The sequence below is a fragment of the Mustela erminea genome, chromosome X, assembly GCF_009829155.1.
Source record: "Mustela erminea isolate mMusErm1 chromosome X, mMusErm1.Pri, whole genome shotgun sequence".
NCBI lineage: Eukaryota > Metazoa > Chordata > Mammalia > Carnivora > Mustelidae > Mustela > Mustela erminea.
This window is the reverse complement of record NC_045635.1, coordinates 99,032,595-99,052,221: the sequence shown is the minus strand read 5'-3', so window position 1 is coordinate 99,052,221 and position 19,627 is coordinate 99,032,595. Positions and strand designations below refer to the sequence as shown.

At 46.5% G+C, this 19,627-nt stretch overlaps 1 long non-coding RNA gene across 2 annotated transcripts in view; it reads right to left on the bottom strand.

The window, feature by feature from the left end:
- LOC116582740 overlaps positions 1-17,684 on the bottom strand; it is a 38,996-nt gene extending 21,312 nt beyond the window's left edge. For both annotated transcript variants that reach the window (XR_004282507.1, XR_004282506.1), the window contains exons 1-5: positions 17,484-17,684; positions 13,369-13,433; positions 10,949-11,085; positions 8,753-8,828; positions 716-875 (exon numbers count right to left, since the gene is read on the bottom strand). This is a non-coding gene — a long non-coding RNA (uncharacterized LOC116582740). The remainder of the gene's footprint in view (positions 1-715; positions 876-8,752; positions 8,829-10,948; positions 11,086-13,368; positions 13,434-17,483) is intronic.
- Positions 17,685-19,627: the final 1,943 nt, after the last annotated feature.

The following is a 19,627-nucleotide window of genomic DNA, read 5'->3' as shown; positions in this document are numbered from 1 at the left end:
GATCACATAAGTCTCAAAGAGTCCAACTGGCTAAAAGTTAAACCTCTTCCACCACTTCAAAGTTTTACTAGAAATCATACGTAAAATCTCCAACCAGAGATATAGAAAAGGGGGAAATCTTGGGATTTGATGTTGGGGAGGAGGAGGGATCTTACGGAGGAAAGTGATCATAGCTGAGATATGAAACAGGAAGAGGAAGAAATGAAAGTGTCAAATTGAAGAATCAAAATCGTGCTATAGCAAAAGAAAAGGGAAGTGTAAACAGCCACCCTCAAACGATGTTTTCACAACTAGATTTACAGATGACATAATGAAATAACTGAGACACAATTAAGAACACATTAAAAAGGACATAAGGTTGAACTGCGTGAAATAAATTTAAATGGGAAACTCCAACCCAAATGACTGCTGTACGCAGATCCTGGAAGTGTTTCAACCATAATGAGTTTGGAGGTGATTCTACAAAGCCGATGTGGTTTATTTTTATGAACTAACATCTGGGTGAGTCTCACCCCGATTCAAGAAAACTAGACACATACAGAATTTAATAGCACTTATATATTTTATATACATACATATATGCATACATATACATACACACACTCTCTCTCTCTCTCTCTCTCTCTCTCTCTCTCTCTAGTATACTCCAGTGGTTATGGTTCAGGTAAACACTGCATCAGATCAGGAACAGCCAACCACTTCAACCGCTTTTTACCTCTTAGGTCTTTCTGGGAGTTTGGTCTTCACTTCCAGCAAGAAATCTGCACATGGCTCCACCAGTCACCCTCCTCCTGGGAGAAGGACCACCTTCCTTCACCCGGTGATACTCATGGACACTGGGGGAGTCTGCTCAGCTGATCCAGTCAGAGCACTCACTGTAAATTAAACGGAGCTGAATCAAGCCTGAGGCATTAGGACCACCGCAGACACGAACGGCCTCCCCTGGCCTTGGGAGATCAACTTGACCAAGAACAACTCTCTCGTACTTTCTTCTCTGATGCTCCCACAACTCCAGGCAGAATCAGAACCCAGGATGGGGGCCAGAGGTGTTTGACCCGGAGGCTCCTCTTCTGTTCACATGGAGTGGGACTTCAGGGACAGAAGCAGAAGGGAGCATGGGTGTTTTGTTTTGAGGGACGAGGGGGGAAAAGGACAGTAAAGGAGAAACGGGAGTATGTCTGCCCTGACTCCTCTCCCGGGAGAAAACGAGCCCTCTGCCACATGGAAGAGGGGCTTCAGTGATCGCTGCTCAGTCCGTTACAGAATTAGAACATAAGCATCACTCCTACATTCCCTGAGTGGAATGGGAAGTTAATGGTCATCTGGGACCCGGGGAATGCCACGGAGGCCATGGCCAGCTGCCCCATATCCCAGTCTCCCCTGCAGTTAGGTCAGGGTTAGGTGATGAGTTCCTGTCACTGAAATGCAGGCAGACGTGACGGGAATCCCCTCTGGGATGAGGCAATGAAGGTGCGCGGGCTTTCAGCTGTCTTTTTCTCTGCCATGGTGCCCTTCAAGTTCATGGGCTCCCGATGCTACATGACAGGAAAGGGCCAACCAGTCTGCAAAATACCCTAAGACACCCAAAATTCGTTCGATAGCTCATGAACTCTCTTCCTGGGCACCCATTACCTCCTGCCACTTCCCATTTTCCTACTATCACTGGACACAAAGCTGGCTTAGAGCCTCTACATCAGAACTTCCTCACGGATTCGGGCTGCCATCAAAACCAAATAAGAGAAAAGTGAGGGGAAAAAAAAGACACAACCAAGTTTCTCTTTGTCAAGACCATCTCAATCCCTTGAGGGACCAGGTTCCATCCACTTTTTACAGTTTAGAATAGAAAGACCAGAAACTTCCCTCATTCTGTGCTTCTAAATCCTCGAGATGCCAACAAACCAGCAGGGTTAGCTAGCATAGGCTGAGAGGCACAAGGCTTTAAAGCTTGAACCAAAAGGGCTGGGGACGATTTCGCCTTGGCACCCCCCTCACGGAGGAGGGAAGACCTCTTGGCCATTTTTCACCAGGACCCGCAGAAAGCTCTACCTTTCAGAACATGTCCTCCCTGAGATGACGGGGACCCCACGTATGATGGCCTCTAGCCGATGACCAAAAGTTGGTCTTGAAAAGCGTATCTGTCAAAGGCAAGGTCGCATGATCAGTGTAAGTTGGAGAAATTACACGTGCCCATTTTTTTTCTTGAACTAGGACTTAAGGAAAACTTGGATGTGTCCAGCCCCTGTTGATTAAGAAGGCTGGTCTGGTGGCTAAGGGCTCTCCAAAAGCCACGGCCTGGGCTCATCTGTAAGCTTGCCCCTCACTCTGCAGCTAGAATCTGGTTCTGTTGGGAAGGGAGAGCCAGAAAAGTCCCTACTCTCTGACCCAGAAGGCCTCTTCTGAGCGTTGCCCAATGCTCTGTTATACAACACGCAAAATAAATAATCAACTTGAAAAGTCAGGCAGCCAAAGCTCTGCTCAAATAATAAGCCCTTTTACAAGCTGCTTATCACCTGCCAAATTCAGCTCCAGAGGAACACCGGAACTCTGAATTCTACTGTTCGCATTAACTGCTTGGGGGAAATGGCCAAGCTTCAATGGCTTTATTGGTTTCCTCAGAGACAGAGGCATAGAGGTCTTCATCCTCCAGCTCCCTGCCCTTGACCTCAATCATTTAAGTATGGCTCCCTTCTCACCATCTCTGCGAGGTTCTCTGTTACGAGCACGAGCTAGAAAGGGGTCCTTTCCATTCCCTCTCACCCGACCTCATTGGGGTGAGAAAGGGAAGAGTATAAATGCCAACCTTTTCAGAAAGTTCACGGGGAGGGAGCATGGGAAAGGGCAGGAGAGACTCTCTGTTCCTCTACTGGCCTCTGTACAAGCTGACTTGAGAGCAGGGACTAAGCTTTAGTCCTCTTTGCATCTCGATGGTCTAGCACATTCCCTGAAACATCAGAGGTGTTCAATAAACCATGTACTTAACAAGAAGATTAATAGTAAGTGTAGTTAACCCTTGAGCATTCAGGAACTCTGTTTAACTTCCCATAGTTCTTTCTCACTTTCTAGTCGAGGAAGCCGAGGCGCTGATAGGTTAATAAGCGAATAAGTGGCAAAGCAATGATATGAACCAGGTGAACAGGCTCTAGAACCTTCGTCCTTAACCACATGAACTGGTACACAGGAATAAGTAAGTAAGATGTTAAAAGGGCTCTCCATATACGAAAGCACAGAACAGGAACCGACTTTGATTCAGAAACCTGGTTTATTCACACAAAAACTTATTAAGCACCTAGTATACTATGCCAGACCTGCTGCTATGAATTAGCGGCGCAAAGCTAAAGGCATGGTCGCATCCCTCGAGAAGAGAGACAAGTACCAAGGGCGTACTGGGCACCGACCACGTGCCGGGCGCTGTGTGAGGTGCTTCACATGTGTATCAGCTTCTGTAATCCTGGCAAAACCCCAACGAGGGGAATCCTGGTCTTATTACATCGAGATGAAGCGGGTGAGAAACTGAGGCCCAAGGAGAAAAAGTGGTTATGGTAATTTGAGAAGAAAAGGATTCATCTCGCCTGAGAAGGGGCTCAGAGCAGGCTCCGCCCAACAGGGAACACTTGGGCGGTGCCTTGAAGACCAGACAAGCGGAAAGAAATTCACATCCGAACTGTACACGGAGGCCAGGAAAACTCAGCCACGTATCCGAAGCCATCACAACAAAAACATGGAGCTAAGCGGCGAGCCCCGTACCACACCGTGTTCTGAGCCTGAGGGGACTTCTTACCCGGGACCTAGGAAAGACTTCGTGGAACTGAGGCCTGAATGTTTATGTCCGTTTTCCCACTGCGTTCAAGCTCTCCCTGGGGCTTAGCCATCCTCACCGTATCTGTAGGAAGTTCTTTTCCTCTTCCTTCTGTGCAATAGGCAATGTTTCTGGAAGGGGACCCCCACGCCCATTTTAGCGTAACTGAAGCCAGATCCTCCAAGGTTGGCAAAGGAGGCCGCAGTCACCACGGGGGCCACTTGGAACAGCGACAGCTCATGGCTCTGTTTCCCACACTCGGAGACACTCTCTCCTTTGCTAAGCACAGAGGTTCTAAGTCCAGGTCCCTTAAAGGCTGTCCAGGGCTTTCCCTAGTCTGTTCTGCTCAGACCTGCTGACGACTTCCCTTCCCTCGCCCTCTGGCTTCTCTGAGGACGGCTGGCTGCCAGGCCAAGACATGCCGGTGAATACGGACAAGTGAACTCCAACAACCAGTGAGTACTCCTTCCCATGCTAAGGACCCCCTCGAAACACCCCCCACACGGTTCCAGTGACTGCCCCACTTCCTTACTCTTCTCTACAGCACGACTCTTCACGAGGCTTGTCTACATCTCCCGCGGACAATCTCCCTCCTCCCCCTTCTCTCTTGAATCCACTCCCATCAAGCTTCCGCCCCCCGAGATGGCTGTGATCAAGGCCCTGAGGTTGCTGAAGTCCACCGAGAATTCTCAGCCCTCCTCTTGCTTGGCCAAACGGAGATGCTTTCCATAGTTGATCAGTCCTTCTTCCCCGAAGAACCTTCTTCGCTTGACTTCCATGACATCACTGTCTTTTCTGGTTTTCCTTCTGCCTTGCTGGCCGTATCCTGCCAGTCTCCTTGGCTTGTTCCTCCTCGTCTTGCTAACCTATCAATGTGGGAGTGCCCCAGGGCTGGGTCCTTGGTCCCCTTCTTCTTCTCTAACTGTTCTCAGTGTCTTCTTATCATCCATCTCAGGGCTCTGAATACTATCTAGAAGCCTAGGACTAAAAGATGTTCATCTCCAGCCCTAACCACTGCTATGAATGCCAGGCTCAGACAGCCTACAGCTTCCATACCTCCACTTACATGTCTAATGGGCATCTCAAATTTAACATATCCAAAGGTTAACATCTGATATACCTCCGTCCTTGTTCTTCCCACAGTATTTTTTTTCAATGATTTACTTAAGTTTTTAAAAACTCAGTTCAAGTCACCTGGGTGGCTCAGTCAGTTAAGAGTCTGCCTTCAGCTCAGGTCATGATCCCAGGATCCTGGGATGGAGTCCCATGTTGGGCTCCCTGCTCAGCAGGGAGTCTGCTTCTCCCTCTCCTTCTGCCCCTCCCCCCTGCTCATGCTATCTCTCTCTCTCTCTCAAATAAATAAAGTCTTAAAAAAAACAAAACAGTTCATCCATTTCTCCTACCCACACCCCCTGCCTCTGGCTACCACCAATGGGTTCTCTGTATCAATGAGCTTATTTTTTTTTTAAGACTTTATTCATTTATTTGCCAGAGAGAGCACAAGTAGGGGTAGTGGCAAGCAGAGGGAGACACAGAGCAGGGGGCGCCCAGTGTAGGACTTGATCCTAGAACCCCAGGATCATGACCTGAGCCAAAGTCAATCTCTCTCTCTCTTTAAAGATTTTATTTATTTATTTATTTGACAGAGAGAGAGATCACAAGTAGGCAGAGAGAGAGAGGAGGAAGCAGGCTCCCTGCCGAGCAGAGAGCCCCATGCGGGACTCGATCCCAGGACCCTGAGATCATGACCTGAGCCGAAGGCAGAGGATTAACCCACTGAGCCACCCAGGCGCCCCCAAAGGCAATCTCTTAACCAACTGAGCCACACAGGTGCCCAATGAGCTTAGTTTTTCTTTTTGTTTGTTTGTTTGTTTTTAGAGTCCATATAGAAATGAGATAATATGGTATTTGTCTTTCTCCGCCTATCTTATTTTACTTAGCATAATGCCCTCAAGGTCCACCCGTGTTGTTGCAAATGACAAGATTTTATTCTTTTTTATGGCTGAATAACATTCCATTATATATATTTATATATTCCATATATTTATACATATGTATATATGCGTGTATATATGTAATACATACAATATTCCACTACATGTCACATATATGTATACACATACACACACAAATTTCTTTTTCCATTCATCCATCAATGGACACTCAGTAGTTGCCATATCCTGGCTACTGTAAATAATGCTGAAATGAACATGAGGTGCATCTATCTTTTCAAGTTAGTGTTTTCATTTTCTTTGAATAAATACCCCAAAGTGGGCTTGCTGGTTCATACGGTAGCTTCATTTTAATTCTCTGAGGACTCACCATACTGCTTTCCATAATGGCGGCGCCAATCTGCCTTCCAGTCGGCCATGTGCGAGGGTTCCCGTCTCTCCGCATCCTCGCCAATACTTGTTATTTCTTGCTTTTTAATACTAGCCATTCTGACAGGTGTGGGGTGGTAGCTCACTGTGGTTGTGGTTTGCAGTTCCCTGATGAGGAGTGATGCTGAGCGTATGTTCATGTGCCTGTCGGGCATCCGGATATCTTCTTCGAAAAAAATCTCCACTCGGATCTAAAGGCAATTTTTAATCAGATTGCCTTTTGCTACTGAGCTGGATGAGTTCTTTATATATTTCGGATATTAGCCCCTTATTAGATACGTGATTTGTAAATATTTTGTCCCATTCGGTAGATGGTCTTTTAATTTTGTGAATGGTTTCCTCTGCTGTGCAGAAGCTTCTCAGTGTGATGTCATCCCCCGTATTTATTTTTGCTTTCATAGCTTTTGTTTCTGGTGCCAGATTCAAAATACTCGTCCCCAAGACCTACGACAAGGAGCTTATGACCTGTGTTTTCTCCTAGGAGTTGTATGGTCTCAGGTCTCACATTCAAGTCTTTAATCCATTTTGGGTTAATTTGTGTGGATGGTGCTAAGACAGTGGCCCAGTTTTATACTTTGGCATGTGGCTGCCCAGTTTTCCCAGCGCCGTTTCTTGAAGAGAAACCGTATATCCTTGCTCCCCTTGGCTGTATACTTAGCTGACTGTACAGGCGTGGGTTTATTTCCAGGCTCTCGATCCTGCCCCATGGATCTGTATGTCCGCTTTTATGCGAGTTCCATCCTGTTTTAATCACTATAGCTTTGGAACATAATAATATAGGAATCAGGGAGCATGATGCCTCCAGCTTTGTTTTTCCCTCTCAAGGTCGCTTTGGCTACCTGGGGGTTTCTGCAGTTCCATACATGTTTTAGGATTATTCATTCTGTTTCTCTGAAAAATGCTGTTGGAATGTTGGTAAGGATGGCGCTCCGTCTATAGATTGCTTTGGGGAGTACAGACATTTTAACGATACTGATTCTCCCCAGTACATCAGCATGGAATAGCTTTCCCTTTGTGTCTTCACTTTCTTTCAAAATGGGGCTTCTGATATACTTCCAACCTTGTTCTTCCCACAGGCTTTACCAATGCAACCCCATCCTTCCAGCTGCTCAGAACAAAAACCTTGGCAACATCCAGAACAGAAATGCTGTGTTACACAACTCCAGAGGGCACCAGCCACATTTATTCAATGCTACTGGTGTTATGCAACATGGTGACCCTGTTTCCCTTCATTCCTCTTTCTCCAACATCCTACATCTGATCTGTTAGCAAATTCACTTGGCTCTACCTTCGAAATACACCCCAAAACCCAACAACTTCTCCCTAGTTCCATAGCTATCAGACTGGCCCAAGCTTGTCCCCTGATGACTTCTTATCCAAAAACACAACTAGAGCAATTCTTTTAAAATATGTCAAATCACATCACTCCTCTACTCAAAATTCCCCACTCCTTCCCATCACACTCCAGGAAAAAGTCAAGATTCTTACAATGGCCTATAAAGCCTTGAGTTGTTTTTCTTGCTTTGATATTTATCCCTATCTATCCTATGTATTTTATGTGTTTATCTCAATGGATTATCTGTTGCCCACATAGGAATATAAGCTTTGTGAGTCAGGAACTTAGTGGGTTTTGTTCACAGATGAAGCCTCGGTGTCTACAATAATACCTGATAAAAAGTACATGCTCAGTATATATTTGTAGATGACGGGGCACCTGGGTGGCTCAGTTGGTTAAGCCTCTGCCTTCGGCTCGGGTCATGATCCCAGGGTCCTGGGATCGAGCCCTGCATCGGGCTTCCTGCTCAGCGGGGAGTCTGCTTCTCCCTCTCCCTCTGCCTGCTGCTCTGCCTACTTATACTCTCTATCTGTCAAATAAATAAATAAAATCTAAATATATATATATATATATATATATATATATATATATATATATATATATATATATATTTGTAGATGAAATAAATGAAGCAGGTTACAAAGACCGAAGTCTTTACACAAAGGCCAGAATCATACCAAAACACAATATAACAAGTGAAATGCCGCTTGAGTAGCCAGCTAGTGCTGGGACCAAGTCAAATCTCGGGAGATGTTCAGTTCCAATCTCCTATTGTTTGTTTTTCCATCTCTTTGGTATTTTACCTGAAGAAATGCACCTATATGTAGTAACGAGCGCCCCCTGGTGGAAGCAATCCACCCAAGCAATGGAAAAGAAAATCCTAGAGCAACAGACTTTAAATTGTAAAGGAGACCCTTGGGGACAAAGGAAGTGACTCCAACAATTCACAGAGAAAGCGCTCTATAGAAACAAGGGGAACTAAAGATTCAATTCAAAGTACATGGGGGTGGGGGTGCAATCAACTTATTTTACTGCTGAACCTTTTCTGCAACTAAAAATGAGAAAAAAATAATTCACTGCAAGCTGAACAACGTTTAAGTGCCTACTCCCAAAGAATTTTTAATGCGGTAGAAGAGAGGATGTAAGTCATACATACAAATAAGTACAAAGCAATGAATATGGTCACGGATGAAAGACTAGGGGGCAAATAAGAGGAATGAACTAAGAGCTATAACTTACCCAGGAAAGAGAAGTATAGCTTTGGGCTGAGTAAATCCAGGAAGACAACTTGGAGGGGGTGGTTCTGGAGCTGAGCCTTGAAAGACAAAATTTTAATAAGAGAGCATTCCAGGTACAGGCCTAAATGTAGGGAAAGGCACAGCATGTGGAAACCCAAGCAGGCCAACAGGGCTCTGCAAAGGTCACAGTCTGGGTGACAGCACAATTCAAACCCTTCCTTGAAAAGGGCAGAGACAGATTCTCAAGAGGAAAGTCCTTGGCAGAGGTAAACACAGGAAGGGACCAAAGAAATCCCCCCCCTTTTCCTTGTTCTCCCTTGGATGAGAGGAACACTATTAAAAACTATGGGGGGAAACAAAGATAAAATGCAAACCCCATGATAAACTGTCCAGCTTACATACCAGAGGATTCTGAATCCACAATATTGAGGGGCTCCTGGGTGGCTCAGTGAGTTAAGCGTCTGCCTTCAGCTCAGGTCATGATCCCAGGGTGGCTCAGGTCACTTCACTTTCAACTTTTCTTTTGAAACATTATAGACTTACCCCCCGCCCCAGAAAGTTGCAAAACTAGTATGAAGTGTCCTCCTATACCCTACCCAGATTTCCCATTTTTTATAACCATCTTACATATATTTATATTACCATCTTATCAAACCACAGTACAGTATTACAGACCGAGAAGTTAATGCTCATGCAATACTATTATTGATACACGTATTTTTTCCATTTGTCCCAATGTCCTTTTTTCAGGTCGGGATCCCAGATGTCTTCTTTGACTCCTTTTAACCCAGAATAGTTTCTCGGTCTCTTTTCATTCCCATGATGCTTTTGAAAAACACTAGCTGGTTTCACTTTGGGGTTTACCCGATGGCTCATCAGGTCTCCATTTAGGTTATGTGCGTTCCCAAGAACACTACAGAACTGATGGTGCGTCCTTCTCGGTGCGTGGATGGTTCTGGCCTGAAATAGTTATTACCATGGTGCTTGCCGAAGAAGTTTCTAGTCCCATTGTTCTTTCTACATTGTATTAATTAATTATTGTATTAATTGGAATTAATTAATTTTATTAATTAATCTCTACATTTTATTAATTTATTAATTGGAATTATTAATTAATTTAGTTGATTTAATTAATTAAGTGCTTTGCCTTCTCCCTCATTTGTTTATTTACTCAGCTATTTCTTTATATTTGCATGGACTCGTGGGTGCTAATTTTACTCTCTGGGTTATGATCCATTACTACCATTAATTATCTTGTGGCTTGTCACAGAGTTCACCATTGGAAACCCCTCGAAGTGACTCCTGCATCCTCCTGGCATGTCGCCATTATTGCATGGACACTGTCTTACTTTCTGGCAGAAGAAGACATTCCAGGCTCATCTTCTAGTCTCCCTGCCCCAGCATGGGAATCAGCCCATTTCTCCAAGAGTTCTGGTTCCTTTTATTTGGAGAATGGTGTTTTGAAACCCAGATCTGAGTACTAGGTGTGCTCCCCGGTTTTGGGGTGTCGCTGCTTCCAGGCCTTCTAAGCAGACAGAGCTAGGAGATATACGCATATCCACAAACCATTCTATTTCTGTATCTGTCTCTGGGTGGGCGGGCGCGCGCATACAAAACGACGCGTGGTGTGTTCATGCCGATAACCTCTGATCACCACCAGTCTTCTGTCTTTTCTTCCATGTAACTCCTTCCTCCGACAGAGTAAAAGGTGGTTCTCGTTACTCACAATAGATCATTTGCTCGAGACTAGAATCTACGTAGATTCAGAATTGCCAACCCGTATCCCTGGGGAAAACAAAGCTACTATCTAGTGAACGGGATTTCTGTTCTGTTTGGGGGTGGGGGACGGTCTTCACCAACAAGGGTTCTGAAGTGTGCCCCCTGAACCAGCAGCATCAGCTTCATCCGGGAACTTGTTAGAGATGCAAATACTGAGCTCCAGCCTCGGCCTACCCTACCGGATTACGAATGCTGGAGGGGGGGCCATCTCCCAGAGTCCCCCCAGACAGCTCCCTAGGGGACTCTGATGCACACTGAAGTTTGGGAACCACTACTGGAGAATACAAAGTCAAAATACTCTTTTCCGAAGTTCCCATCCACCCCTGTAAATCATTAATCTCATTAGTTTTTGGTTTCTCTTTACACACAAGGAGCATTGGTTTTCTGTGGCTCCCGTAACAAATTAGCACAAATTTACTGGCTAAAAATGTCATGAATGTAAGATATTACAGTTTTGAAGGTCAGAAGTCCAAACTGAGATTCATTAAGGCTAAACGTCTAGGTGTCAGCATGGGCTGTGTTCTTCTGGGGGGCTTTTGTTTTTAAGGATTTTATCTGTGAAGGAGAGAAAGAGAGAGAGTGAACACAAGCAGGGGGAACGGCAGGGAGACGAAGAAGCAGGCCCCCCACTGGACAAGGAGCCCAATGCGGGACTCGATCCCAGGACCCCCGGGGATCATGACCTGAGGCGAAGGCAGATGCTTAACCGACTGAGCCACCCAGGCGTTCCCCTTTCTGGGGGCTTTAAGGAAGATGCTGTTCCCCTTTCTTCCCAGCCTCTCTGCGCTGCCTACATTCCTTGGCTGCAGCCCCTTCTTCTGTCTTCAAATCGTTCTGGCAGGGAGCCCTGCCTCCATGCACACATCCCCTCCCTCCGACTCTGCCCCTTCTGCCTTCCTCTCACAAGGACCCTTGTCATCCGATTGAACCCACCAGGGTCATCTCCTCAGGTTTCCATCCTGAGTCACACAAGCAGCATCCCTTCTGTCATATAAAGCCACACAGTCATAGTTCTGGGGGTTAGTATGTGCGCATCTTTGAGAGGCGCCGACATTCTCCCACATAGATTTTTTTTTAAGTTTCTAAAAACACCGAGTGACCGATGTTCGTATCCTGCTCACAATCATTAAACAACTTCCTTCTCTTCCCAGAAAGAGCTCAGCCTCTTGACCCTGCCAGCCTCCTTCGCCTCCTTCCATGTCCTTGACTGTGCCACGTCCTTGACGGCTTTCAGCCTTCGCGTGCACTCTTCGTCGGCCTAGAATATTCTTTCCCCAGTTCCTCTCGTGGTTGGCTCATTCCTCCAGCCTCATCTCTGAAGAAGCTATCTCTGATCACGAGACAGGTAAGAGCCCATCTCAATGACTGTGACTTAGCCTGTTTCTTTTCTTTATCACCGATGCCGGTCTGTACTACATGACGTATCAGTTTGTGACCCATCTTCCTCACTAGAACGTAATCTCCACGAGGATGGAGACGCCGGGTATCCCTGTACATCCCTAACGTCTAGCATCGTCGGCACACAGCGGATAGTCCGTAAGTGCTGACAGGGTGGACGTAGGCTGCTCTAGTGTGGGTGGCCAGTGGAGGATGAGTGTGTTGCTGGTCCAAACGGAGCACACAGAACGATCCGTGTGAATCCCTGGGACTCTAGGTACGGCCGATGCAGACTTTCACTGTGCCCAGTACAACTCAAACAAGCTCCTATCTGTCATGCATTCCTTCGTTCCTCCACAAGTATGCACCGAATAGCTAATATACACACGCTTGATCCACACAACAATACAAGGAGATACTGTTACCATTATCCCCATTTTACTGACAGGAAGACTGAGGTTCAGAGAAGCAGCGTGGCCGAGGAATCGCAGCTAGGGAGCTACTATGTGCCTCTATATGCTAGGCTTTACGCTGGGCTCAGGCTACGCCAGGGAATGAGCGAACATGGTCCTTGCCCTCTCTGGTGGACGGTCTGAGGGATAAATCCACGCTTACAGGGGGGTGTGCTAAGTATTATGATCGGGGTCTGCTAAGGGTGCTGTGGGAGCACTGGCCTGGGACAGTGAAATCAGGGTGAGGTGTGAGAGGAGGGTTCTGGGAGGAAGAGGCACTTGAACTAAATTTGAAGCCTAAGTAGATCTTAGCTAGATGAATGGAGGACCAACTAGCCAGCTACCGATTGGGCTCACAGGCTATCATTTTTCTGGAAGTTTCCAGAAGTTTCCAGAAATTTCAGTTTTTCTAGGGTCTGGCCTTCACCGCCGCTTTGCAGGGTAAGAAATCTAACATCATGAGTAACCTAGAGTTATCTGACATTGGGAGCAGTGGCACACACACTAAGAACGCTCGGGAGAGGATGACGTTTATAAATCAGAGTTCGGTCGCTGAACTGGGAAGTGGCAAGACCCAGGGTCCCCAGGCTTTCTCTTTCAAGGGCCAGACGGTAAACGTTTTTAGTTCTGTGGGTCATATGTGGTCTCTGGGCCGCTGCTCCCCGCTGCCACTGCAGGGCAAGGGCAGGGATAGGGACTCATAAACAAATGAGCATGGCTGTGTTCCAACCAGACTTTACTGACCAAAAGACGAGGCAGGTTTACGGAGCCCCAGCCTAGAATAAGAGAAGTAGTTACAAGATTCAAATGCTTTGTCACAATGCTGTGTCCACAGACGCAAGAGAGACAAACCCGCCTCCAGTATCAGACTGGACACCTTCTCTCCTAGACAGTGACTGCCCAGACAGACACCGCCAACCCTCACCTCGCTTGACCTTTTTTAATGCTCGGCCGCCCTACAGAATCCCACCCCTTCCTAAAGCGCTGGGTCTACGAAGGCTCTACTCACCAGGAAAACTCCAAGGAAAATGCCAACAGCATCGGTTCCCAGAGAAAGCCATGCTCCTTCGTCACCTGCAGGGGGAGAGAGCAGTCTTCATTTACAGCTGTTTCCCCGCAAAACAAGGGACAGATTCGGCCACGGTAATGCGAGAGACTCTGACATGTAAACTCCACGAAGGGAGAGATTCTGTTTCAATTAGACAGAAGCTTTTATTTTTATAAAAAGCAGTAGGTTCCCTGTAGAAAATTAAGAAACAAAAGTAAGAAAGGAGAAACATTATATTCCCACCTCCCAGAAATTAGCCATATTAAGAGCTTGGTACAGGGGGGGCCCGGGTTCACTCAGTCAGTTAAGTCTTTGGCTCAGGTGATGATCCCAGAGTCCTGGGATCGAGCCCCTTGTCGGGCTCCCTGCTTAGCGGGGAATCTGCTTCTCCCTCTCTCTCTGCCCTTCCCCCACTCGTGCCATCTTTTTCTCTCTCAAATAAATCTTTGAAAAAAAAAAAGAGCTTAGTGCATATCCTTCCAGATCTGCTTCTAAGAGTACGTAATACATATCTGCACTTTCTACCAAAATGAGATAATATGGGTACATAATGCTTTGTGACTTTTTTTTTTAATCAGTCGGTCACCTCCACTGTTGCACGTTAATAAATTTCTATCTCATCGAATACCCAACCATATTCCAATTTCCCTACTTTCCCCCGAATGTCCGATAAGGCTGGCTTGCTCCAGTCAGGATCCAATCTCAGACCACACTTTGCATCTTTAGTCTCTTTTCATTTAGAACAGTATCCTCTTTCAGGACGGGATCTTGTTTCCTGCTCTATCCACAATGCCTTTAATAGCTCCTGGTATCTGGTAGTAGCTCAATAGATGCTTACATAATTAACTAATTATTATAAAACTTAGAGGAAGGGGGGGGTTCACCCTAGAGCTTATCTCCTCCACCCATCACACTTTATGTCCATTTTATATATAATGAAAATCAGGACCAGAGAAATGAAGTGACTTCCCAAGGTCACCCAGCAAGTACGTGGCAATTTCTGTTCATTCGGTTAAACCAAGAGTTGTCAAACTTCTGTGAAGGACAGAAAATAAACCTCTTAGGCTTCATAATAAAATATAATGACAGAAATACAATAATGGACTACAAGCTTTTGTTATACAGGTCTACTAGTGAAAAAAAAGGAATAGAAGAATAACATTTTAACTGTGGTTGAAAGTCAAGTGTTCCCCACGAACTAGCTGATTATAATGGTTCATCTGATAAAACTTTATTAGATCACAAGTCATAGTTTGCCAACCTCTGTCCTACGCTGCTGATCGGTGATTTGGCTTTTTCTTTGTGTTTGAGTGAAAAGAACATCCTTCTTTATTAATGGTTATAGTTGGGTTCTGGCTTATTAAAGTTATATGGTACTAAAATACCAGTAAGGAAAACTCCTTAGCCAGTCCCTTAAAATGCATTATCTTGTCTTACCTCAGTACCTAACTGTTGGAAATGCCTGTCTTCTTTCGTTTAATTTGCAAGAAGGTAGGTTGCACTGTGACTGTGGTTTTCATAATTAACCATATGTTAATATTTAATGCAGCTGACCAACTTAGAAATCAGTACAAGTGAAGATGGTAATTGGCCTATGTCAGGGCTATTTTTTTTCCTCAAATAAAAACATGCTATGCTATTTAAAGATAGAGAAATAAATAGCCAAAGGGTTAAAAGAATAGAAAGTGGTTGCTTTGGTGGGGGGGGGGGCGGAGCAGGGAATGGGGAGAAAAGCTGGGGACTCCTTTCTTTAAAAAAAAAAAATAAATAACGGGGACACCTGGGTGGCTCAGCCATTGGGCATCTGCCTTCAGCTCAGGGCATGGTTCTGGGATGGGGCCCCGCATCGGGCTCTCTGCTTCTGAAGAGGCGTGCTTCTCTCTCGCCCACTCGCCCTGCTTGTGTTCCCTCTCTCGCTGTGTCTCCCTCTGTCAAATAAATAAATAAAATCTTAAAAAAAAATAACAAGGCTTGTGGAACTACTTGACTTTTAAAACTGTGTATGTGTATATAATTTTGATAAAAATACAAGAAAGAAAACCAGAGGGGTGCCTGGGTGGCTCAGTTGCTAAGCGTCTGCCTTTGGCTCAGGTCATGGTCCCAGGGTCCTGGGATCCAGCCCCGCATCGGGCTCCCTGCTCAGCGGGAGGCCTGCTTCTCCTTCTCCCACTCCCCCTGCTTATGCTCCCTCTCTCTCTCTCTGTCAAATAAACAAAATTTTTTTTAAAAGAATAGAAAAGAAACCCAGAGGTACTTTAAAGCCCCTTCTAGAAAAGGCTTCTTGAATACTTTCCTCCATCCTCCGAACTGAGGTTAGGATCCCTCTTCTCTGCCCCCCACAGCATCCTTAACACACTGTACTATAATTATGTTTCTCTGTCTCCCTCTTGGAGCCATGAGCTCCTTGCATGGACCGGCTATGTATTCTTCATTTCAGCAACTAGATTTTATAATATTTAAAAAGCTAGTCCTTCAAATGAGGTGAAACGAATTAACCAAATACCACTCAGTCTAGGCAAATTAACATCACAAGGAGATACCAAACAAAAAGACCAACTAAGTGTTGTGGAGGATATGGAGAAATTGGAAACTTCACACATTTACCAGTGGCCATCTTAAATGGTGCAGCCACCCTGGAAAAGAATCTGGAAGTTCCCGAAAAAGTGAAACATACAGTTGCCATCTGACGCAGAAATTCCACTAGTAAAGCAGGGAACGAGGGAACATGGTCCTTGCCTTCTCTAGTGGAGGGACAGAGAATGAATTCAAGCTTACGGGGCAGTGTGTTAAGAGTTAGGATAGAAATTGGCTAAGAGAGCCTGCCGAGGGAGCGCCAGCGAAGGGCAGTGAAATCAAAAGAATTGAAAACATATGTCTACACAAATGTTCCCAATTATTGGATTACTCTTAATAACAACAACAACAACCAAAAAAACCACCCAAATGTCCATCAACTAATGGGCCAACAAAGGTGGTATATCCATAAAGCGGTATATCCATACCATGGAATATTATTCAGCTACAGAAAGGAATGGCATACAGACACATGCTACGACATTCATGAAACTGGAAAACATTGCCCTAAGTGAAAGAAGCCAGTCGCAAAAGACCACACAGTGTAGACTTCCATTCCTATGAATTGTCCAGAAAAAGCAACTGCATAGAGACAGAAGAAGGATCAATGGTTGCTTAGGGCAAGGAGTCTGAGGAGAGATTAACTGTGGTTTTATGGGAATTGGCAGCGGACAGCGGGCTGGGGGCGGTGAATAGGGATCAAAATACGCTCAAACCAGATTGTGGTGATGGGTGCACAACTCTGCCAATTTACCAAAAAAGAACCGTACACTTAAAATGAGTCGATTGTATCGTATGCAAAGTGTAAGGCTCTTTTTAAAAGCCCTCAATGTATCCCATTCTTTAGTTTCTCTCTAAATTAGCTTTTTTCCCCCAGCTGGACTACCCGCGTTACAACACCTGGTGAAAATGGTGGTGAACGAAGTTTCTGAGGGTTGTGCTGACAGACACATCAAAGTCAGCATCTGCGTGTGTGTGAAATTGTCAGATGTCTCGAGGTGCGCAAGGCATTTCCGGTTGGGTGATCCAAGTGTGCAGCCTGGGCAATCCGTGGCCGCTCTGCCAGGCCAGGTGTAGAGCGAGCCTAAGGCCCACCACTCCAAGTTAGGAACGTAGGCAGGTAAGAGAATCACCTTTTGCACCTCTCAAGCCCGGTGCACAACCAAGTGCAATTAGGGCATATCCGTGAAAAGGGTGATGTGAGGGTGGGAGTAATTTAGTCAGTGCCTATTGGGCAAGGAGGTCCTGCCAGAAGAGCCAATTGATCCAAACTACCCCCGACCAACCCCCGCTCCCCGCGCTCGGCTCACTCCCACGGGGTCCCCCTGGGAACAGCACGTCCCTCCACGGGCACGACGGGATGTGACAGCGCCTCTCCGAGCTGGGGGAAAGCCTGGCCCCCAGTACCCCCCAACCCCCTGCTTTGCGGGAAGGGCAAAAACTGCCACAGAGCCAGAGCTAGGGGTCTCCTCCCAGGGGCTCCGGGTGCCCAGGAAACTCACGCGGCTGATCGGCAGGGTCGCCTGGAGGTTACAGGTCAGGAAAACTGGACTTGAGTCGCTGTCGTTGCCGCCGCAGAGCGGAAGGAGAAGGCGGTGGAGGGGGCGGGGGGGTGAGCAGGCGAACGCGCCCGCAGCGGGTGGGGGCCATCCCCGCCGACCGCAGGGCCCCGCGACCCCACGCGCAACTCCGGGGTCACGTGGCCGCCGCCCCTCCCCTCCCGGCGCTTATGTCGCAGCGCCTCCTGGCGGCGAGCGGCGGGCACGGCGGCGGCGCGGGCGCGGGCCGGCTTCCGGTGCACTTGGCAGCCTAGGGGAGAGCTGCCGAGGGGGGCGGGGGGTACGGCCGCCCAGGGAGCCCACCCAGACCCAAACTGGGGTTACCGGAGGCTTTTGCCTTCCACCCTGGCCTCCTTCTCCCCAGGGGCCCCAAAGAGAGCAGATCCATCCCATAATATATATCTTGCACCTTGATCCAGGCTCCCTCCTGTGAAAGTGGAACAGAATGAGGCAGTTTTGGGGGCGCCTGGGTGGCTGATGCGGTTAGACGTCTACCTTCGGCTGGGGTCATGATCCCAGGGTCCTGGGATCCAGGCCCCCATCGTGCTCCCTGCTCAGCAGAGAGCCTGCTTCTCCCTCTCCCTCTGCTGCTCCCCCTGCTTGTGCTCTCTCTCTGATTGTCAAATAAATAAACAAAACCTTTTAAAAAATTAAGGCAGTTTTGTTGGAGGTAGGTTTTTCTTGATGTGCCTGAAAAAAAAGTACTTTCAGGTGCGTGAATGTGAGCTAACTATGACCTCCCTGAGCCTCAGTTTCCTCCTTTATAAAATAGGGGTAATAATAGCACCTACTTCACAAGGTGTTTGTGAGCATTAAATAAAATAATCCACCTGTTCAAACTAAGACAGCTAACTCAAAATGGAGTCGCTTATGCTAAGCCCCTGGTCACCAAAGCCAGACCTAGTATCGGTTTCTACCTCTCCCAGAAATGGAATCCTAAAGCAGTAAATCAGGAATTGCCAGGTCAGTACTAGTGAAGTAACCTAAACGAAAGTGACCTCACAACAACCAGTTCACTTTTTGCTAGTATCTTCCTTGTTTCTGCTCCCTTCAGTGTACAAAAGTCTTTCATCTTGTACGGCATCTCTGAGCCTCTTTCCATCTGTTTGCTGCCTGATTCATGAATCCTTAAATAAAGCCAATAACGTCTTTAAAATGGACTCAGTTGGGACGCCTGGGTGGCTCAGTTGGTTGGACGACTGCCTTCGGCTCAGGTCATGATCCCGGAGTCCCGGGATCGAGTCCCGCATCAGGCTCCCAGCTCTATGGGGAGTCTGCTTCGCTCTCTGACCTTCTCCTCGCTCATGCTCTCTCTCACTGTTTCTCTCTCAAATAAATAAATAAAATCTTTAAAAAAATAAATAAATAAATAAAATGGACTCAGTTGAATTTTCCTTTTTAACAGGACAATGAACAGGTTTAGCAGACCGGTTAAAGCTAGTTATATCCTTTGTCTCTCAGGGCTTACTTAGTAAACTACCTAAGAGTAGGGCTCCTCTTTTCTCGGGATTCAGGGAAACAAAAGGATTTTGACATCACAAAATAAACACATACCTAAGGCGAATTAGTCATAAAAATGGTAAGAAGGTCAGAATGAAAACAGTCTCTTGCCACACTCAGCCAGGACACCGAGAAATAAAACCACACCTTACTGTCTACATACACAAGAGTTTGCTAGTCAACTGTCTTCATTTGCATTGCCTTTCCAGGACTCTCCTGTCTCTTCATTACAGGAACTTCAATGGAAAGCATCAACGGTTTGCTCCCTGAAATCTTTCCCTTTCCTCGAAATCCTCCCCTTGCTGCTACCCCTAGTCCTAGACTGCTGACACCACGATCCTTATTCAATCCTAATCAAGTCTCCGTGTTTGTTTGTTTTTAAAGATTTTATTTATTTATTTGAGACAGAGAGGGAGAGAGAGAGAGAGCATGAGTGGTGGGGAGGGACAGAGGGAGAGGGAGAAGCAGACTCCCCACTGAGCAAGGAGCCCGACATGGGACTCCATCTCAGGACCCTGGGATCCTGACCTGAGCCGAAGGCAGAAGCTTAACCGACTGAGCTACCCAGGCGCCCCAAGTCTCCGTGT